The sequence below is a fragment of the Azolla caroliniana genome, unplaced genomic scaffold (genome assembly GCF_043228905.1).
Source record: "Azolla caroliniana isolate FFs.n. ecotype wild unplaced genomic scaffold, voAzoCaro1.0.p SCAF_12, whole genome shotgun sequence".
Lineage (NCBI taxonomy): Eukaryota > Viridiplantae > Streptophyta > Polypodiopsida > Salviniales > Salviniaceae > Azolla > Azolla caroliniana.
The window spans coordinates 15947277-15970681 of NW_028230447.1; the positions used below are offsets into that span (position 1 = coordinate 15947277).

A 23405-nucleotide genomic window follows, 5' to 3' on the forward strand; every position below is an offset into this window, starting at 1 on the left:
TGTTTCGGTCCGGAATCCTGCATAAATCTCGAAAGAATTCCAACGGTGAAACATAAATCGGGACGTGTACAACTAACAAGGTAGCGTATACATCCAAGAATTTGCTTGTAAGGAACATTGAGCATCTCATCTCGCTCTTTGATAGTTCGAGGAGCATCTTCGATTGATAATTTGCATGGAGTTGACATGGGTGTCGAGATAGGCTTGCAATGTAGCATGTCAAAACGTTTTAATACACTTTCAATGTATTGAGTTTGGGAAAGAGAAATGGTTCCTTTGGCACGATCTCTTTGTAGGTTCATTCCAAGGAAATACTTCATTGGACCAAGGTCAGTTATTGGAAAAGCTTGTTGAAGTTCCTTCTTCGCAAGTTGTAGATACGCGAGTGAGTTGGCAAGTAGAGGTAAGTCATCGACATAAACACCGATTATGATGAAATTATTCTTAGCTCTTTTAATATATACATTTGGTTCATTCTTTAGTCGTTTATATCCATTCTTAGTTAGAAAATTATGAAGTCGATGATACCAAACTCGTGGAGATTGTCGTAGACCGTATAAGGATCGATGTAGGCGACATACAGCATTTGGTTGAGTTGAATCTTCAAAATGTGGTGGTTGTTGCATATAGATCTCTTCTTCGAGTTCTCCATGAAGGAAAGCGGTTTGAACATCTAAGTGATGAAGTTCCAAATCAAGTTCGACGGCGAGAGAGACGAATATGCGAAATGTGATACTTCGCAATGTAGGGCTAAATGTATCTTTGAAGTCGATTCCAGGTATTTGCGAAAAACCACGAGCTACGAGACGAGCTTTGAAACGTATAATATTTCCAGTAGCATCGGTCTTCTTCCGAAGAACCCACTTACAACTAACAATTTGTCGATCAGGTGGTGGATCGACAAAGCTCCAAGTTTTGTTCTTTAATAAGGCTGTCATCTCTTCTTCCATGGCTGCTCTCCATTTAGGGCCATCGGTACCAGACAACGCTTCGCGAACGGTAATAATTAATTCATTTGCGGTATCTGGTTCTTCTTCAACTATGAGAGCGTCCATATCGAGGTCCACAAAGTGTGCCTCGAATTGGTCAAGTTCCTTATAGATATCGGACAAGGAGCGCGTACGACGAGGTGGTGAGTCGTTATCATATGAGTTTGGATAGTCTTGCGAGGATTGTGATTGTGAGTTAATTGAAACATCACTAGTGATGTCGGGTGAGTGAAGATGAAATGGCGGAATGATTTGAGAGGTTTGAGGGCTTTCAAGAGTATTTTGAATAGAATTCGAGAAATTAGATAAAGAGATTGGTAAAGTGGTAGATGTATGTAAGCGTGGTGAAGATAAGGTTGATGTAGAGGATGTGTTTGTGAGGTCATCATAATGTGTAGAGTTAGATGGTGTGAAAACACTATCAAGATGTGGGTTAATATAGTTAGTTTGTTTAGGTTGGGTATTTCTTTTATATTGGTTGGTTACATTTAAAGATGCATTTTTTATTTTACTTTTATTTTTATTAACTTTAAATTTAAATATTGGCTTTTTATGTAGACGGAGTCGAACGGGAGGAGTTCTTGGAGGAGAGGAGATGGGAGGAGATGCAAGGGGTCGATGTGAAGGAGAGATTGGAGGAGGTGCAAGCGGTGGAGGTAGTGGCTGATCAACGTGAATAAGAGGGCGAGGGATTACCACATAACGATCGACAGCATCGAGGACTTCATCAAAGTGAGAGGCAACGTTGATATTGGCGGCTTTTCTTGATCGATTGTTGGCGGCGATAGTAGCGGCATCAACATTCTTCGCTCGATGGCCAGTGGGTATTCTCTTTGAAGGGCGGCAATTATCATCATCACTGTTGTGTTGGTGGCAAAGGGCGGCATCGACGGCGGTGCTGTTTTGGAGGCGGCGGTCGGCAGCAATAAAGATGTTTTGTTGGCGGGAGGCGGCGGCGGTAGTGTTGGTTGGGAGGCGGCGGTCGTCAGAACCAGAGATGTTTTCTTGGCGGAAGGAGGCGACGGTGGCGGTGCTGTTTGGGAGGCGGCGATAGTCTGCAACCGCCATGTCCTTTTGGCGGGAGATGTCGATGGCATCGGTGGCGGCGGCGCTGTTTGGAGGGCAGCAATTATCATCAGCAACACTGCTGTTTGGGCGACAAAACGTGGCGGCGGTGGTGGTGGCGGCGACGGCGGTGTTTGCAGGGCGGCGAACAGTGGCGACATCATCTTTTGACTGTTCGGCTCCTTCACGAGTATTAATTTTAGGGTTATGCGTTGGTGTCGTGGATTCAAGAAATGGTGACTCATCAAATTTGACGGTACGACTATAAAAGAACGTGTTCTTGCTTGGATCGAATAAACGGTAAGCCTTGTAGCCATTTGCATCTCCGTACCCAACAAAGATCGCTTTTCTTGCTCGTTGTTCTAACTTGGATCGTTTTTCAGCAGGGACGAAGGCGTATGCAAGGCAACCAGAAATTTTGAGATCTTGCATATTTGGTTTTACTCCAAACCATAACTTGTATGGTGTGATTAACCCAAGTGTTCGATGATAGTTGCGATTTTGGAGATAGCATGATGTTGCGACGGCTTCTTCCCAAAATGAGGGTGAAAGTGACGCTAGATTCAACATGCTCCGGGCCGAATTAAGGAGTGTTCGATTCTTGCGTTCGGCTAGACCATTTTGTTGTGGTGTTGAAGGAACAGAAATTCGTTGTAAAATTCCATGGTCTTTACAAAATTTTGTAAACTTGTTAGATGTATATTCTCCTCCCCCGTCAGATTGTAGACATTTCAATTGTAGATTTAGTTGCTTTTCTGTTAGTGATTTGTAATTTGTAAAAGCAATGAACGCTTGGTCTTTGCTTTTGAGAAATGTTAGTATTGTAAACCTTGTATAATCATCGATGAAACTAATGAAATACTTTGATTTTAAAAGTGATTGAGTTGGGAATGGACCGCATATGTCACTATGGACGAGTTCAAGAGGTCGACTTCTTCGTGAGTTACTTGTAGGAAACTTTGATGATGCCATTTTGCCGAACAAGCATGCCTCACATAAGTCGATTTTGCAAAACATATCCTTTGGGACTCCTTGAGCGAGGTTGTGAGTTTGGAGTGTTCGCATAGCAGCAAGGTGTGGATGTCCAAGTCGGTAATGCCAAAGTAGAGTGAGTTCTTGTTGTCTTTCGATTTCGGTTGTGTGAACTTCGATTGTTGATTGGGTTGTTGGATGTACACTAATGGGATATAACCCTCCTTGTCTTTTGCAAGAAGTTCGTATTGTGAGACCATTTGGTAGAAGGTGACGAATCACGGCTTGGTTATGATGGAACTCGATGATGGTTCCATTCGAAGTTGCTTGACTTATCGAGAGAAGGTTCTTGGTGATACCAGGTACGTGGTACACATAATTGATCATGAAGTTTCCTCCTCCGGGGAGATGAAATGTAAGTTGGCCTTTGCCTAATGCTTGTTTTACTCCATTATTTCCAAATCTAACAGTTATTGGATTTTGTAGAGGTGTGTACCTTTGAAGCCAATCTGATCGATGTGTAAGATGATTTGTTGCTCCGATGTCGAGATACCATTTGTCGTCCTTCTTTGTTGGTATGTCTGCGACAAGTGCTTCAGCTACGAAAGCTTGCATCAAGTCACTGTAACCTTCTTCTTCATATTCATTCTTTTCTTCCATCGAGGCGGCATAGACCTCTTCTTCTTCTTCTTCTTCTTCTTCTTCTTCATTTCTCTCTTCCTCAAATTCCTCGACAATGTGCGCTTGTGGTCGGCGAATATTGCTTGGAATATTGTAGAAATCGGCAACTATACAAATAGAGATTGAGAGAGAGATCACACATACACAAAATTGTTCTATATTAATTGTATGTTACATTAGCCCAAATGGCTTCTTTGTAGAGACGATGAACAAAAAGTTATGTCTCTTCAAATGAAGAGTTTTCTCTAAAGTATAATAATGGAAATAACTTTTCGTAATAATAAATAAATATTATATTTAGATTAAATATTTCCACAGGGTGGCGAATAACTCCATGAGTTCGAAAGTCGTGCCGAACTGGAGGATGACGACGAACTCGTGAATGACTGCTAGAATTTCGTGATAAGTGAGGACCTTGCTTTCTTCTGTTGTAGATTCCTGGTGAGCGTAGTTCCTTCTGCTGAAACTGAAACGACTGTTGTCATCGACACGGCGGCAACTGGCGTCTCCTTGGCCGATTTCGTCGCGGCAGTTTTTGCCAAACCTTGTCCATGTTTTCAATCCAGCCGACAGCGTTTCGGATTGGGGCTTCGGGGAATCTCCTCCTGCTCGCTTGGTTGGCTAACCCACTCCGCTGATTCTGCCTGTTGAACCAGAGGTGTGGGATCGACTATCGGCTTCGGTAGGCCGGAGGGCGCATGTTGTGGAGGCCATTCGTTCTCCTCGTCTTGCTATTCAACTGTACAGAGGCCACAAAGCCGAAGCTTCTGGCCGGAGACTAGCGGCTAAGATGGTGACGGGTGAACCGCAGTTGGACCAGGGAGTGCCGCTGTCGGCGGAAACAATACTATCAAGTATTGTGCGATGATTGAGAGCAATTTTCCCCCGGCATATTGGGTGAGGAGTCCGGCCGGTTAGGCTGCGCATGTGACAAAGCCCCAATCCATTGAGTTGTATTCGTACATTGTGATAATTACTCTTGCCTTGTGCATCGACATCCCATAAGATTTCAAATGCACGCTGGCGTGCAACAAAAACTTCTCGACATCCCGAAAGAAGATGTTTGAAGCCTTTGCGGAGGCAGAATATTGCCCAAAATATTTTTCCAACACTGCGGTGGGAGGACTATTGAAACACCGGTCTCCTAGTGGGCTCAGGCCGAACTTTTTTGTGATTGTGGCGTTGGTGATAGTATCAACATTAATCTTTACTCCAATGTCGTGGGCGTTGGGGTGCGGTTGGGCCTCGACGACTCTGATATAACCTGCCAAGCTGTGGTCATGGAGCCTTTGTCATAGGGTAGAGGAAATGTCGATGGCCATGGTGACGAGAGGGTTGATTTTTGTAGAAGGGTTATCTACGTGCAGAGAGTGAGGAGAGGATAAAGGAGGGGAGTGAGGGAGTGGTTTACCTTCGTCTGTGCGTGAAGTATTTTGTGGAAGGCTGAGGCCTGCTTTTTTGTATGGTCTAGCGAGGGAAACCAACTTCCGAGATTCTTCAAGCCATGGCACCACACGCGTGAACAACAAGGTTCTTGCTTTCTTGGGGTTCGTCCCTGCATGCAAGAGGTCTTTAAATAGTTCTGAATGCCCCTCCCCCCTTTTCTTTTCAGTTGAGAAGGACAATATACAATCATTTTACTATAATGCTGGATTAAGAATCACTCTATTTATAGAGAGTGGGGTCCATCATGCGAGGTAAATTTGGCGGGGAGTGGCCAGGCGGTTGATTCGTTGGCTGTTTCGCAAATGGGTTCGGTGGTGTGGGTCCCAAGTATGGTGTTGTGAAGAAAACCGGCCCGAGGAGGAATCAAGGAATTAAAGGCATGAATCCGCCCTTGCACGAGTGTGCGCAAATTGGTACATCGCACATAACTAAGAATAGGATGGCTGATGTAAATATACTAAGTATGACATATTTATTAGCTAGGAGATCGACACGTATCTCTGTCCGAAAGGACAGAGAATAAAGTTGATGTAACGGCCTCCTCGGCGACCTATAAAAGGGAGGGGAGAAGAACAAGAAGGTATCGCGTTTTGGCAAGGACGAGGTGTTGTCGGACTAGGTATTGAGCTCTCTCCTCCTCTATCGCTGCTCTCCACTCTATTTCTGCATTGGTTGCCTCTTCTGCGCGTAAGCCGTGTGTTTCCAGCAAAGGCTCCATCGTGCGTTCTCTGTGTCGTGTGTGTGTGCGTGGGTTTCTGTGTGTCGGGTTGGTTGCCAACTTCTCGGTTGTAATCTTGCATACATTGTAACCTTGCTAGTTATTGAATTCAAACTTCTATTTTCTCTCTCTTGTGTTCTCGTGAGTTCCCTCTACCTTGTCCGGTGAGCGTGGATCACGTTCGGAGACTATATGCGTTCCGGTCTTATTTGGCCAGTAACATTGTCGGCAACAAGTAGGCTTAGTTGGTGATACGCTCACGTATCTCTCTCTCTCTCCCTTTTGATCTCTTAAACCCCTCAATCCAAGACCCCAGCGGTCCCACCTTAGCTTCTCCCACGTGAGCGGAAATACACGACATTAATTTCGTGATCCTGACGTGAAACAAGGCAGCAAAGGAGTTGAAGATGAGGGGATTGGACCTCGCCGAAGCCATGGTGGCAACGGTTGTCCGGATAGTAAGCGCTCGCGAGGGCACAGGTGCCCTCGACAGGGCCATTGAAGCGATTGTCGACGCGATAGGCCGGTTCAATGGTAGGAACGCCACGAGTTATTTAGAGGCCTACCGGGCCAAAATGGTGATGAGGGACATTTCGGAAGATAGGCGGTTGTCCGGTTTCCCTCGGGTGGCGACGCCAAGCATTCACGCAGAGCTAGTCGAGGTACAAGCTGGGTGCCAAACCTGGGGAGCGTTTGAAGGTCCGATCCTCGAGAAATACGGGCTCGATGATTCGCTTTCGCTATCAAAGCCAGAGCTCATGGAGTGGGCGGAGACCCTTGGAAAGGCGAGGAAAACATCTTCGCTCCTCCAGGAATTTGAAAAACGGTTCGCTCGGTTGTTTGCGTTGGACCGGACTATGCTCGACACGAGCCGGGTCTTGTTGTTCGTCAAAGCGGTGGACACATTGGACCGGGAGAAAGTGGGTCTCCTATTGGAGATGGACGAAGGGTTTACGACAGACTAGGTTGTGGTGAAACAAGTTTGTAGTCGGTTCGACAAATGACGTGAATAGAGCGACGAGGGGTCGCCAGCAGCAAGGTCGGTCCTAGAAAGGGGGTTCGAGGAGCCGACATTGGTAAGGAAAGATCACGCAGGCCGTGGCTGGAGTCGGGTTTAGGGGTTTAGGGTTTAGGGTTTAGATCTCCAGATCGCGCAGGCCTGGAGGGACAACGACGAACAACCTCATGACCGGAGGCCGCCGGCAGGGCAACAGTGCATGTGGTGTGACGCGGTCAGTCACATCCGGAAGGGGTGCACCGATTTTGTAGAAGCACTCAGGACTAACGCGGTGTACCTCTGGAATAGGCGGGTTCATGTGAGCGAGACTCGGAAAGCCCTCGAGTTGAATACCGGGCGCAGCGGAATGAAGCGGATGATGGAGGAAGCCGCGACGCAACACGGAGAGGCTGTCCACTACTCTACGTCGGTGGGTAGCCGGGTCGGGGGCGACAAGGGCCGAAAGGCGAAAGACTTCGGATTCTGGCCGCTATTGCTAGAAGGCCTCCCGGGGTTTGGCTGAGGAAAGAGAAAGTGGACCGCGTAGAGCAGTGGATTCGGGAGGTCACTAGATGGCACGACCCGGTTGAAGAAAAGACCGGCTTCGTGGAAGCCACATGCCAGAACTACGAGGTTTTGGTAGAAGACAAGCGCACGGGAAAGGCTTGAGGGGCCGGTCCCTCATAACGGTACGAGACCTGGTTTGGACCGAAGCCGAACGATGCCACCAAAACCGGCGTGCCGGATAGAAAGAAGCAGGCCGGCTTCCGACTGAGCACCGAAATCGAGCGAACGACGGAGCTACGAAAGGTCCTTGAGGAACGGATCCTCGACAACAAGGTGGAGTTATCGTTACGAGAGGTACTCGGGATTGCCAAGAAGGAGTTCCACGACTCCATTGTAGACTTGGTAAAGCGTATGCGGCTCTCGACGGAGCCGAAGCCGGAGAAGCCTGTAGAGGTGCGGACGACATGCCTAGAAGACACGGCCCTAGAGGACGAGTTGGCGGACAACCACTATTCGAAGTTGCATTGGGCCAGAGCCACTACGGAACCCCTGCTTGGATCGGGGACGTTGTGGAGCCGGTGGTGGCATTGATAGACCATGGATCCATAATCAACCTGATGTGCATGGATTTCTATAAGAAAGGGAAATGGCCAATCTACACCAAGCACGGGTGGAAGATACATGTGGCGACGCGCGCTACAAAGGAGCTACATGGTGGATGCCCAAATGTACACTTAAAGATCGGCGACGTCGAGATAGATCAACACTTCTTTGTGCAGGAGACATCCTCGCACCCGGTGATACTCGGCGAACCGTACATTACGGCGGCACGCATGGAAACGAAGGTGCTAGACAACGGTTCGGCATACGCGCGCGTGAAGAGCCATGACGGGTAGCACTCCGTTCAATTTCTGACTGTGAGGCCGAATCATGAGCGTACCACACATTTTTAGAGAGGGGTATCAAGGCGTGGGGCCACGGTAGTCCGGACACCCCAGAGAAACCCCACACATGTACCATAGATAGGAAATTTTGGTTCTCCGATAACGGAGGTTGTACTAGTGCCGGTATCAGTGGTTGGGAAAAGAATTGGGCGGAGGAGAGATTCAGGGTATGTGGTGTCCTCGGCCCTGGCGAAGAGATTGGTAGTGCCATGGAGGAGGTGGTCTCCTTTGATGACACCTTGGGGGAATTACGCGGTGTGGTCAAAGAAGGCCTTAGTGAAGACCAGACGATTTCGGTTAGCTCGGTGGAGATGTACAAAGTCATTGCTGACTTCGGAGAAAAGGTCGAGTTGGACTGAACGGGTCGCGTGGATACAAGGTACAAGACTGTGGACCGGAAGGTGAGGCTAGTCGCGGCTCCCTTGCTGGAGGGCAGCAAGGAGCGGATAAAAGGGGTCACGTCTGACCCAAGTTTGCGGAATCCGGGCGGCATAGGACACCGGTTCATTGACATAACGCTACTGGAGCTCAAGGTTGGTCGGGGTGGCTTTCTAATGCTGGCGGAGGAGGACCAGTTTCGGAGGATGCTCGGAAGGCATGGGAAGGCCTTCGCATTCTCATCGGAGGAGATCGGGTGAGTAGACCCGACGATCATAGAACCGATGGTGATATTCACGGTGTTGCATGTGCTGTGGAATGTCAAATCGATTCCGGTACCCAGAGCTCACGTCCCGAAGTTGATGGAGCTGTTGAAATAGAAAGTGGAGATGGGCATCCTCCAGCCGTCGAGTGACTCGTATTCGAATTGGTGGTTCACCGTACCGAAAAAGAACGTCACACTGTGCTTCATACAGGAGCTGCAACCGGTCAACAAGGTGACCATTCGAAACGTAGGTATCGGACCGACAATCGACGAGTTCGCAGAGGCCTTCGTCGGTAGGTCAATCTATTCGGTCGGTGATCTATATTCAGGGTATGACCAGTTCCAACTAGCGGTAGAGAGCAGGGATATCACGACGATGCAGACTCCTCCCGGCCTAGTGCGGATGTCTACCCTACCGTAGGGAGGGACCAACTCGATGGCGCACATGGTGAATGTGATGAACAAGGTACCGAGGGACTACGTCCCGGACATCACCATGCCATTCTTGGACAACATCCCGATCAAGGGATGTCCGATAGGGAATACAGACGAATCGGTCGGGTTAGACGGATGCCGGAAATTCATCGCGGACCACATCAACGACTGCGAGAAGGTGCTACAAAGACTTGAGAGCGCGCGACTCACCTTCTCCAGAGAGAAGTCAGCTTTCGGGCAGTCGGAGATCCTGGTAGTCGGGCACTTTTGTAGGCCTTATGGCCGGAAATTGTCTCCCATGAAGGTGGGGATCATCTCTGCGATGAAGGACGATTGCGGCTTGGTTACGGAGGTCTAGAGGTTCTTGGGGGCGTGTGCATTCTATCACATCTTGATTCAGCACTACACACAGGTCACGGATCCACTCTACGGGCTGCTGAGAAAGGGGCATAAATTCGAATGGGCCAAGGAGCATACGGAGTCGATCTGGAGACTGAAGGAGGCACTTACTGCAGAACTAATCTACGTAACCGTAGATACAAGCCCGACCGTGATAGGATGGGTGATCAATCAGGAGGACGAGAGCGGCATGAGGTTCCCGATCCGGTTCAGGGCGAAGGTTCTCAGTGAGCGACAGTGAGGATATGCCCAAGTTAAGCGCGAACTATGGGGTATCGTTTCGGCGGTCAAGACCGAGAAAGACTACTTCATCAGGACAGAAGTAATCATCGAGACGGACTGCCTGCCGATCCTCGGTATGGTTTTCGGATACGTGACTCCGAACCTGGCAATGCTCAAGTGGATCGCGTACATTAAGTCCCTGGACTCGGAGATACGACACATCTCTGGAAAGGACAACACCATGGCCGATATGCTTTCTAGAGCGCGTTTCGACGACGAGAACGGCATGGTTTCGGAGGATGAAGAAGTCGGCGTAGGGAGCACTCCGGCACTTAACGAGTTCAACGAGAGAGAGTACAATGGGGAGTGGCTCTAGATTGGAAGGTTCCTGAGGAAAATGATGTCGGACGCGACTTGGACTAGAGAGGAGGCTAACCGAATCCGGAAGAAAGTGCATTGATTCTTCCTCCGGGATAGAAGTATATGGAAGCTCCCAAAGAAGTGAGGTAGCGTCCCACTCCGCGTAGCGGTGGGAAAGGATGAGAAGGACAAGTTGTTAACGGCGTACTACGAGAGTCCTTAGGCTGGACACTGCGGGACATGGACCACGTTTGAGAAACTGAAAGAGAAATACTGGTGGCCCAGGCCGTACCGGGAGGTGTACCAGTTCGTGACGACGTGCGAAAGCTGTCAGCTGCACTCCACAGTCTGACATCGAGATGAGCTACACCCGACCTACCCGCCAACTGTCCATTTCAATTGGATGGGAGACTTAGTGACGATGTCGATGGAGGTAGGGTAAATGCGGTACCTGGTGCTTGCGCGGGAGGATTTGACGAACCAGGTGGAGAGCCGCGCACTGCAGAACAAGATGGCTGCGGTGGTGTGCCGGTTCCTGATCGAAGAGGTAGTATGCCGGTACGGGTGCATAGGGAAGATCATGGCAGACCGAGGAGAGTTGAACGTGCAAGAAGTTGAGGAGTTGTTCGACCGGCTAGGGGTCAAGCTCTCTCTCACCACGACATACAATCCGAAGGCCAACGGGAAGGTAGAACGCGGCCACGGGCCGATCGTGAAGGCTCTGGTACGAGCGTGTGACGGACAAGTCGGGAATTGGCCACGCCTCCTTCCTTATGTGTTGTGGGCGGACCGGACTACGCGCAGTTCGATAACAAGGTTCATGCCAGCGGAGCTGATGTACAGGCAGAAGCCTATCATGCAGGTGGACTGGACGATTTCCTCCTGGGCGGTGATAGATTGGAGAGACGAGATGAGCCAGGAGGAGCTGTTGGCAATGCGTATTCGACAACTCGAGCGAAGACCGGAGGACATGGAGTGTGCAAAGGTGAACCTGCATGCGGCGAGGGAGAAGAACAAAAGCCAGTTCGACCGGACGCACCGACTACGGCCAAAGAAGATCGAGGAGGGCGACTGGGTGTTGGTGTACAACAGCAACCTCAACAACCAGCAGAAGGCAACGCGCAAATTCGCGAGGAGGTGGTTCGGACCCTATGCCATAACGAGCGTGAATAACAATGGGACGTATCATCTTACGGATCTCGACGGGACACGATTAAAAGTGTCGGTAACTGAGAAGCGGATCAAGGCGTTCAAGAAACAACATGAGGACGGGCCGGACCCGGAAAGCGTGACCGACGACGATAAATGGTTCGGAGCAGACGAGGATTCGGGAAGTAACAAATGATTAGGGGCCGGTCTTCTCCGGCGATTGTTAGTGTCTGGCGCATACCGGGGGATGCGTGGTTTGGTGGGGGTGGATGTCGTGAAGAAAACTGGCCCTAGGAGGAATCAAGGAATTAAAGGCATGAACCCGCCCTTGCACGAGTGTGCGCTAATTGGCACATTGCACATAACTAAGAATAGGATGGCTGATGTAAATATACTAAGTATGATATATTTATTAGCTAGGAGATCGACGCGTATCTCTATCTGAAATGACAAAGAATAAAGTTGATTTGTTTTGATGTAACGGCCTCCTCGGCGACCTATAAAAGAGAGGGCAGAAGAAGAAGAAGGTATCACATTTTGGCGAGGACAAGGTGCTGTCGGACTGGGTATTGAGCTCTCTCCTCCTCTATCGCTGCTCTCCACTCTGTTTCTGCGTCGATTGCCTCTGCTGCGTGTAAGCCGCGTGCTTCCAGCAAAGGCTCCATCGTGTGTTCTCTATGTCATGTGTGTGTGTGTGGGTTTTCTGTGTCGGCTCGGTTGCCGGCTTGCCGATTATAATCTTGCATACATTATAACCTTGCTAGTTATTGAATTCAAACTTCTATTTTCTCTCTCTTGTGTTCTCGTGAGTTCCCTCTACCTTGTCCGGTAAGCATGTATCAGGTTCGAAGACTATACGCGTTCGGGTCTTATTTGGCCAGTAACGCTGTTGGCAACGAGCAGGCCTAGCCAGCGATATGCTCGCATATCTCTCTCTCTCCCTTTTGATCTCTTAAACCGCTCGATCCAAGACCCCCACGGTCCCGCCTTAGCTTCTCCCGCGGGAGCGGAACTACACAACAACGGTTGAGCCGAAACCCGTTGTCGTGATGTGGCCTGCTTGAGAGTGGGAAAAACCGGCGAAAGGGGGGTGTCAAAAATGTGCATGTGCAATGTGTGTGCACACAAAAACGATTAGTTGTGCATATGCAAAATAAAAGGGAAAAGAAAGGGTGGAAAAGATGCATAGATGCCTGTGACAAAATTAAGATAGAAGAGAGATGAAATGTAGAGGAGAGATAGGCTAAGAATTTATAGAGATAGAATTATATATTGTATAAGAGAGAGTTAGTGGGCTAGTGGATAGTCACATTGACTACTAGTTAGAGGTGCACGGTTCAAATCTAGTCTTATAGAGTAGCGAGATTTAAGGAGTTTTATTCCTTTTTCATTCAAGACAAAATTGGCGACCCCCCTTCTTTTTTTCCTATAAAAGGAGGTCAAGGGGGGCTCATTCCGGAGGATGTTTTGGGAGGAGGAGACTATCGTCAATTTCTCTTCAGAGCTCTTCATCTTCTTATTCACCACTTCTGTTCATCTCATACCCCTTCATCCCCCCATCGCCACGTGCTCGTCTTCTTCGCGTCGGCACTCGAAGTACTTGTGAGCCCAAGATTCGTTGGTTCGACGTTGCTCCGCCCTGTTCATCGTTGTGAGCCCCTGTGCTCGCCATTCGGGTGGCCATGGTTCGTTGGGATTGACATTTTGGTGGTTCTCGTGTGTTCATCTTCTCCGTGTTCGGATTTGCTTTTGTCTCTAAGGGCATTTAGTATTTATGTTTTGATTGTGCTTGTGGTTAACTATAAGTTGCCATTGTAAACAAAACCCTATTTTATAAAGGGTCCTCTTGTGTTGGAATCGAACACGTATTTATCTCTTTGGTCGATATCATTCTTGTTTCTTCCCCTCCTTCTTTCTTTGTTCGTGTCTTCCTTGTACGTTCGGCCGTCTTGTAACGAGGGAGCGTTTCAGGCGTGCCCATACACCTCTCCTCCTCATAAAGACGTATGAGCATTTGTGCGTACGTTTGTGTCTTCCGTGTACGTTCGGCCATCTTGTGACGAGGGACCATTTCGGGCTTGCCCATGCACCTCTCCTCCTCATAAAGGCGTACTAGCATTTTGTGCGTGCGTGTCTTTCTTGTATGTTCAGCCGTCTTGTGACGAGGGACCGTTCGGGCTTGCCCATGCACCTCTCCTCCTCATAAAGGCGTACTAGCATTTTGTGTGTGTGTTTGTGTCTTTCTTCTACGTTCGGCCGTCTTGTGACGAGGGATCGTTCGGGCTTGCCCATGCACCTCTCCTCCTCATAAAGGCGTACGAGCATTTTGTGCGTGTGTTTGTGTCTTTCTTGTACGTTCGGCCGTCTTGTGACGAGGGAGCGTTTCGGGCTTGCCCATGCAACTCTCCTCCTCATAAAGGCATACCAGCATTTTGTGTGTGTGTTTGTGTCTTCCTTGTACGTTCGGCCGTCTTGTGACGAGGGAGCATTTCGGGTGTGCCCATGCACCTCTCCTCCTCATAAAGGGGTACGAGCATTTGTGCGTGTGTTTTATGTCTACCTTGTACGTTCGACGTCTTGTGATGAGGGAGCGTTCGGGCGTGCTCATGCACCTCTCCTCCTCATAAAGACGTACGAACATTCGTGTTTGTGTTATTGTCCCCTTGTGCGTTCATCTTGCGTGCTGATCTTGCTTGTACCCGTTTGGTCACTTGGCTCTTACGGTGATCTCGAAAGGTTGACGAGTTGTGATCAACGAGAGCCACCGGCCTCACAAAACAAAAGGGGCAACGAGACCTTGCTCGGGAAGGGGTCGGGAAGTAGTATTGTCATAAAGCAAACCTCGGGTCTTCTCTATCCCTTGAGTACTCCCTAGTCCAAGACCTCCGTGGTCCCACCCAAGTAACACACGTGCACGAAACTTCGCGACACCGTTGACTTTCTTCGGCAAAATTTTGTCGGCTAACATCCCGAGCTCGAAAGTGTCGTTTTCGGTGTCCATTATCCTATATGGTCCAGTCCACTTGAATTGGAGCTTCCCCAACATTGGCTCCATGAGTGTCTGGAACACCAGCATGACTTTGCCGATGTCGAACGTTTTTTTGTTCCCTTGCCGGTGCCTATCGACAAATGCTCTCTGCTGGCATCGTTCCTGCTCCAGGATGGTCATGCTATGGATTAGACTTTCTCCGAGTTCTAAGAGTTGTTGGAGTTGGACATGTTCCAACTCGTTTTCCGTGACATGTTCGTGGACCTAGAAGCGCAAACTCGGGACTTGGAATTCGACTGCCTCCGGTGTCTAAGACAATAGCCCTTCCACACGTCGACCTACCATGGGGACACTTTTTACGACCTGTTGAGATATCAAGCTCAACTAGTTTAATCTAGTTAGCCAACACATGTAACTTAGTAGTTACCTTGATCGAATCTAGTTAATGTGTTGACCTTAAGCCTTTAAATAGGACCTTTTACTTAAGTAGGATATTCTAGATCCTCCACTCCTTAGTACATTTAATGTAGGACTTACACATAAGAACCTATGTTCTACCCACACATGTGCACCCTTGCACATGGGTTGTATATATACCTCATTGTGGGTATTTTTGTATGTTGATGACACTTTTCAATATAGTCAATCATCCCCCATTTATCTTTGTGTTCAAGTGTAACTTCCTCTCTCTCTCTCTCTTCCTCTCACACACTCTCACGCGCATATCATACTAATCTTCCGCTGCTTAACGTAACCATATAATTAGTCTCTAGTTAACCCTAGTTAATTACCTAATTACTTAACATGGTATCAGAGCGCGTAGTTTAGGAAATCCACTAAGCCCACCGCTTATTCGTGATTGTGTGTTCGAGACACCGACGACAAATCCCGGCTATTCGCTATCCGCTACCGTAGTGCCGCTACGAAGGACGTGCACGCGACCAAGAGAAGAAAAACAAAATGGAAGACACAACAATCAACATGAACAAACAAATGGGAAGCTCACTCCCTAGCGAAAAGCTAGACCGAAACAACTATTCATCTTGGGAGTACAAGATGAATCAATACCTTGTCGGCCAAGGGTATTGGAGCTACATCAACGACGCACAAGAAAACAAACCCGAAACCACACACGCCAACTACCCAACGTGGGAGCAAGGCGCGAGTCGGGTAATGTATTGCTTGGCAACATGTGTAAACGACCACATGCTTAGCAACATTCGTGACGCCAAGACGCCCAAAGAGGCATGGGAAAATCTCAAGAAGATTTTCGCCGCGGACACATCCGCGCACAAGCTTCAACTCCGGAAAGAGTTGAACAACATACGACAAAAAGAAATGTCCATGACAGACTACACCGCCAAGATCAAGAGCATTTGCGACTCTCTTGGCTCCATCAACGTCAACATCGACGAGGACGAGATGGTGCAAGTATGCTTGGGCGGCCTCTCACAACGATTCAACCCGTTGAGAACAACAATCTTGGCGAGAGATACCCATCCCTCGTTCTTCAACCTCCAATCAATGCTATTGGTCGAAGAAAACCACGTTCAACCAAAGACCAACACATCGGAAGGACAAATTCTCTTCTCCGATATGGATGGTGCCCATAGACGAGGTCGACGCGGAAGAGGTCAATTCGACCTATCCCACGAAGGGAATTCACAATTTCGGCAAGGAAACGGAAGCCATCGAGGAACCTTCACAAGAAGGGGGAGCTTCCACGCCGAACAAGGTCGGCGAACGACGCCACCTACGTGCAACTATTGCGGCAAAATTGGCCATCGCGAAGAGGAGTGCCGAAAAAGACGAAGCGAGTCGGCCTCAACAAGCCGGCAACTCACAAATTACGCCGCGAACGCGGAATACGCGGACTACGGCGAACTCTTCGTGATGAGGCATAGAGTGAACTCTATGATGGCCTCCGATCCCGCAAACTCCACAAGCACCTCCAACTCCAAACACGCGTGGTTCGTAGACTCCGGCGCCTCGCACCACATGACGTCGCACCAAGAGTGGTTTCGCAACTTGCGAACGCCGGATCGACCCGGCTACATAGAGACCGGAGATGACACTCCGCATCCCATTCGGCACATTGGCGATGTCCCATTCGGGAAAGAAGGCGAGCAAACTTGCATCAAGAATGTCTTGCACGTGCCCACAATAACAAAGAATTTGGTCTTGGTCAGCCAAATCGTGGAGCAAGGCATGCAAGTCCGCTTCAACAATGAAGGTTGCTTCATTGAGAAAGACAGCCGACTCATAGCCAAGGGACGGAGGACGGTCGCTTGTTCATCCTCGACTCAAACGAGGTAAAATCGGCCATGTACGCCAAAGGTCTCAAGACCGAGACAAACATCGAGTTGTGGCACAAGCGAATCGGCCACGTAAACCTCCAACGGCTTCGCGGAATGCAGTCAAAGGGAGTCATAATCGAACTCCCGGCCTTCGAATCGAAACGAGTCGACGGAGTGTGCGAAGCGTGCCAACTCGGCAAACAACATCGACTCCCATTCCTGAAGGAGATCTCCACAAGCAAAGGCCTCCTCGACATCATACACTCGGATGTATGGGGACCGGCTCAAACGTCGACGCTCAGCGGATGCCGCTACTACGTCACCTTCATCGACGACCACTCGCGCTACGTGTGGATATACCCGATGAAGAAGAAGAGCGAAGTGCTTTACCACTTTCAAAGGCTCAAAAGCCAAGTGGAGAAAGAAACCGGTCGACACATTCGATGCCTACGATCGGACGGAGGAAAGGAGTACTTCTCCGACGAGTTCACCTCTTACCTCCAAGGTGAAGGCATTCGTAGAGAATTCTCATGCCGACACACTCCCCAAAAAAACGGAGTAGACGAGAGAAAGAATCGGCAAATACTCGAGGTAGCACGCGCCATGATGCGTGAGAAGCACATGCCGAACTTCTATTGGGCAGAAGCGGCATCTACGGCTGTCTATCTCATGAATCGATGCACCACAAATAGCGTGCACGAGCTTACTCCATACGAGATCTTCGTTGGAAGAAAGCCCATCCTCTCGCACCTCAAGGTGTTCGGAAGCATTGCGAATGTACGCATCCCGAACGAAAATCGAGAGAAGCCCGACGCGAAGTCGGAGGAATGTATCCTCATAGGATACTTGTCCGTGAAAAAGGCGTACAAATGCTTCAACCCTTCAACCCGAGCGGTGCGGATAAGTCGCGACGTTGTTTTCGACGAATCGGCATCTTGGTATAAGCCCGATGCGACTCCATCCGACCCGATCGAGGAAGAGTTGAACGCCAACTCAGACGACGAAACTCGGCCAAGTCCTCCACCGAAGGACAATCCAAGCTCTACCGAGCTAATTGGCCCACAAGAGCCTTCACGCGATGAAAACATGTCGCGGCCAAGTCCGACATTGGACAAAGGCAAAGGTAAGATGCCCGAATACGAAGTCGAGGTCCACACCGACGACCGTGATTCGGATGACTCGGCTCGCTCACTAGACAGTGAGTTCGTTGTACCCATCATGAGGACACCCGGAGTAAAGAAGGCGCTCACATCAACAAACGAGAAACTCCGCCGCTCATCACGAGCGAAGACCCAAGTCACTCGTTACGCCTACAATGAGTATATGACCCATCACTATGCCCTCGCAATGAAGGTAGTGGCCGAACAAGGGCCCGAGGATCCAAGCCTTCATCACAGGCTTGAGGGGGAGAACAAAGCCGCGGAGAACCGCGCAATGAAGCCGCGAATACGCGAAGAAAGCCGCGCAACAAAGCCGCGGAGAGCCGCGCAACGAAACCGCGAAGCTGCGAATACGCGAAGAAAGCCGCGAAACAAAGCCGTGGAGAGCCGCGCAACGAAGCTATGAAGCCGCAAATATGCGAACAAAGCTGCGCAATGAAGCCGCAAAGACGTGAAGAAAGCTGCGCAACGCCGCGCAACAAAGCCGCGGAGAGCTGCTAAACGAAGGCGCGAAGGCGCGAAGAAAGCCGCAAGCCGCACCGATGCAAACAAAGCAGAAGGAAGCTAAACCGGACCTTGGACGCCTCACACTTGAGCTTGAGTGGGCGTGTTGAGATATCAAGCTCAACTAGTTTAATCTAGTTAGCCAACACATGTAACTTAGTAGTTACCTTGATCGAATCTAGTTAATGTGTTGACCTTAAGCCTTTAAATAGGACCTTTTACTTAAGTAGGATATTCTAGATCCTCCACTCCTTAGTACATTTAATGTAGGACTTACACATAAGAACCTATGTTCTACCCACACATGTGCACCCTTGCACATGGGTTGTATATATACCTCATTGTGGGTATTTTTGTATGTTGATGACACTTTTCAATATAGTCAATCATCCCCCATTTATCTTTGTGTTCAAGTGTAACTTCCTCTCTCTCTCTCTCTTCCTCTCACACTGTCATGCGCTTATCATACTAATCTTCCGCTGCTTAACGTAACCATATAATTAGTCTCTAATTAACCCTAGTTAATTACCTAATTACTTAACACGACCTCTAGGGTGACGAAGGTCATAAAAAATTACAACATAGGAAATCCATGGACCACACAACATTGTGAGCCGAACACATCATATATGCTCGAGAGTGCCTAGCTCCCTTTCTCACTCTAATCTTCATCCACACCCTCATTGAGGGTTTTCCACCACAATGGACCATCAACACAGTCACCCCTATACATAAAGGAGGGGATCCAATGGACCCAAATACATATAGGACCATTATGATAGGTCATACGCTCGTTAAACTATATGGTGCAGTAAAGGAAGCAGAGCTCAGCGATTATATGGAAACCTTAAGACTTTGAGCAACTGAGCAGGCTGGCTTTAAACCAGCCTTCTCCACTATTGGCCATATCTTCACAGTTAGATGCTTAATTGACCAGATGAAGGCTTGCAAGAAGAAACTATATTGTTGCTTTGTGGACTTCCGCAAAGCCTTTGACACAGTTCCTAGGGTGCGGTTGTTTGATAGGCTTAAAATCTTGGAGATACCAAATGACATAGTTCCTAGGAGTGGTTGTTTGATAGACTTAAAGGCTTGGAGATACCAAATGACATGATCAGGGCCATTTATGCTCTATATGAGCAAGTCTCTGGGTGCATAAGACGCCCAAGTGGCCTATCCAATTGTTTCACCAACACCATTGGTGTAAAACAGGGTTGCCCCTTATCACCGGCTCTTTTTGGGATGTACATTGATGAGATCACTGATTTTATTGCTCGTAAAGGAGGCAACGGAGTGCCCATTGGGGGTACGCAAGTTAGTGTCTTACTCTACGCAGAAGACATCGTCTTGCTCTCGGAGTCTCAATAGGACCTATAGAAGCATCTTAATGCCCTAGATGACTTTTGCACACAACGAGGACTAGTAGTGAATCTAGTGAATCTAGTGAAAACGAAAGTCCTTATCTTTCATACATCGTCTCTATTATGCACACATAACATTGGTGAGGGTAGGTCACTAATATTTATATTAGTGAAGGGTATGTTCACTAATGTTAAAAAGGGGACTAATGATTGGATAGAAGGAATGAAAGGTGCATGCACTATCATGATTTGGACAACCAATGAATGGAGAGCCTTTTAGAAAGGCACATCTATTCAAGGGGCCTAGGAAAAGGTATAAATATGAGGCTTAACTACCCTCATAAGGACATTACGTCAGAAGGTTGCTGCCTTAGACACCGGTGGTGCAGGCTAGGCTTTTGTCTCGACGATCGTGTTTATCTCTTCCAAGGTATTAGTCATTCTAATATCCGGCAGTATGGGATGTCAGTGGAAGGTTGGCTATGTCTAGATCATAGCTCGGGGTGGTCGGGTGAAATGAGTTCTTCTATCTAATCTATTTTCCTTCTTTTACTTTACTTTGGTCTATTGATTAGTAATAGACTCTTAATAGCGGTATCAGAACTTTTACTAACAATTTTTTTTGTTGTTTTGATATTTTTTGCGTGTGAGGGATGGGGATCTAACAAGGCTCGTCATGCTCTTCTCAGGATCAAAACAACACTCTAAACCCGGTATTCTTCTTTCTATGATGCGTTCTTGTTGGTGGAATCAAATTTGTATTACGTTTTCTTTTCTTTTCTTTCTTCTTTCTACCATGATACGATTTTAATGATTATTGTGCATCGGACCGAGTATGTTTGCACTAATCGCACACGCTCAACTCATGGCCCTTTTGTATATTGCGATGTATCTCCTATGCTCCCCTCTTGAGGCTTCTCTTATGATATTAATTATTGTTGTGCATTGGGTCGAGTGTGTTTGCCCTAATCGCACACGCTCATCTCATGGCCCTTTTGCATATGATGTTGAGTATGACACCCTTCCCTTTATTGAGCCATCAGTTGGCCGATTCTATGGGATGGTGTGCTCTTAACGAGGTGTATGTCGCCTATCTATCTCACTTTACTCTCTATTGAGCCATCACTTGGCCGATTCTATGGGATGTTGTGACCTTGATGAGGTGTATGTCACTTACATATGCCACTTTAGTCTCTATTGAGCCATTACTTGGCCGATTCTAGGGATATGTGGTGGTCTTGAGGAGGTGCATGTCGACTACCTTAAGGCATGCTTAATGTTCCATACACCTGATTGCTTATTATTCTAATTAATTTCTAATTCCACAAATTGTCATTTCACTTATATGATTATCTCGTAATTATTATTTACTCGCCCACAATTAACTCTCCTTTTTCCCCTTTCTTTTCATGTTTAAAGTATTTATGTGCGTTTACCTACGATGTAACACTTACGTGCAGACTATCTTTTGTATTGACTGGGCATCATGCTGCTTTTTGAATGATTATTTCCAACGGGTCATCTAGGTTTAACTCATATTATTGAGCCTTAGAACTCAAGTGAAATCATATGAGTTTCCCTATTGATGTTTTACTCATAAATTTGAGTACTACATCTTTGCGCACAATACCACCACCATTTTTATCAATTTGTGGCTTATGTCACAATTGTGCAAATTACAACCACCATATTCGGATGTATATGTGCATACCTCGCACCATCCATTTATTTGTGACATTTTTTTTAGTAGGTAGCACATGGGTTTTTTGACCCTTGTTTTCGTCACTACTTGCCTCTAATGGGTAGTGCCTTATTTTATCGTTTTTTGTCATAAAATTTGCTTGTTACCCGCAAGACTAGAATATTACTTACGAGTGCACTTGTTTTTTCATATAATACACTTTCTCGACCATATCAATACTTGTTGGGTTGGCATTCTAATATAAGGCTAACTAGGAAACTACATTGATGTTAGAACCATGGTTGAGCCTTGGGGAGCCGCCATGATTATTCAAGATAGAGATCCGAGAAAGACATCTTAGCTATGTTTTCCCCCATGATTTTTAAAACACCATACTGTTACCATAGTTATCAGATCTCGAATCACGTCTCATATGTTTAGAGGGGTAAAGATGTGAGATGCTTTCTTGGTAAAGTTCTTCCAATCAAAATTTCAAGCATTCATTTTGCTTGTGTATTTTCTGAACCTCCTTGTTTATATAGCATACCCATAGCTTGCATCATGGAACAAGTTTTTAACGTTGTTGGAGCAATCTCTCCTATTGAGACGTCTCAACTCCAATCCGCATCTCGCACACAAGCTGAGATTACTATTGAGCAATTGCTCACTACTACCATGAATCAATTGGCCGAAATGAGGCGGGCCAATATGACATTGGAAAAGAAATTCTAAGAATTGACTATTGAGTCGAAGAAAGAAGGTGAGCCTTCTTTCGTAGTAACGCCATTCAAGAGAGATAAGAAAGAAAGAACCGAGGAGGCCATTAGCACTTGGCTTGGTCATTGGTGTCTCACTTTGAGCTCCATCCCAAGCCCGATGCTATAAAAATTGGTTATGTCGGTCATGAGTTAGGTGGCTGAGTTGTTGCTTGGTGGCGCGGCCTAAGGACTGAAAAGAACTTATCCACAACTTGGGAAGGTTTCGTTGATGGTTTTAAGAAATAGTTTTTGCAGCCACCTTCTCAAACTAAATAAGCGTAACACTTGCTCACGTTGTTGAGTAAGCCATTTACCTCTCTCGAGGATTATGTGCATCATGCTCAGAGCCAGAGATCCAAAAATCGGGACTTACGGGTGAGAAATGGTTTGTTGCTGACTTTTTGAATGGTATTCCTAATGGGGATTACCAGTGGATTGTCCATGACAAGGACCCCACAACTTTTGAGGAATCCGTCAACATTGTACTTCGGTACCATAGGACTTCCAAGAAAGACCACAATAAACCTGAGTTCGCCAAAACTCCGAATGTCAAGGTCATTGGGAAACATAAGCAATCCAATGACACTCTTGACCATGACTCCAAGAAACCGAACCTCTTCTATGCATATTGCAAGAAGCGGGGCCACACAAAGGATACTTGTCGTCGTCTTGAGAGGAAGTCAATGAACACCCCTCCTCAAGACAAATCTATGAGTCACACAGGTGAGTCTTTTGATGTTGTTGAAGTTCATACCAACCACTTAAGTTCATTTGAATGCACTTTTCCTTCACATTTACTTGGACCTAATGATTTACTCCGACTAGTTGGGTATATAAATGGAACACAAGCATATTTCTTGTTTGATTCCGGTAGTTCTCACAATTTTCTTAATGATCACTTTGTGGAGCAAATGGAACTCCACATAAACGCAAGTGATCCTATCTATCAAGTTCACATGGCAAATGGAAGCGTTCAATACATCAGTGGCATTGTTTGTCAACTAACAATTCAAATAGATACTTTTGGAGAAGCTAGACTTCCATGTTATGAAACTACAATCCGCAGATGTCATTTTAGGATACCCTTGGTTTTTTAATAAAAACCCTTCTTTGTCCATTGATTGGGTT

The 23405-nt window shown here is 47.4% G+C and overlaps 1 long non-coding RNA gene across 2 annotated transcripts; it reads left to right on the forward strand.

The window, feature by feature from the left end:
- Nucleotides 1-974: 974 nt before the first annotated feature.
- On the forward strand, nt 975-2466 carry LOC147857244 (uncharacterized). 2 transcript variants are annotated; one of them, XR_015530622.1, is made up of 3 exons: nt 975-1132; nt 1548-2354; nt 2441-2466. It is a non-coding gene; the product is annotated as an uncharacterized LOC147857244 (long non-coding RNA). The 2 variants fall into 2 exon arrangements; XR_015530621.1 differs by having other exon boundaries at nt 2438-2461.
- Nucleotides 2467-23405: the final 20939 nt, after the last annotated feature.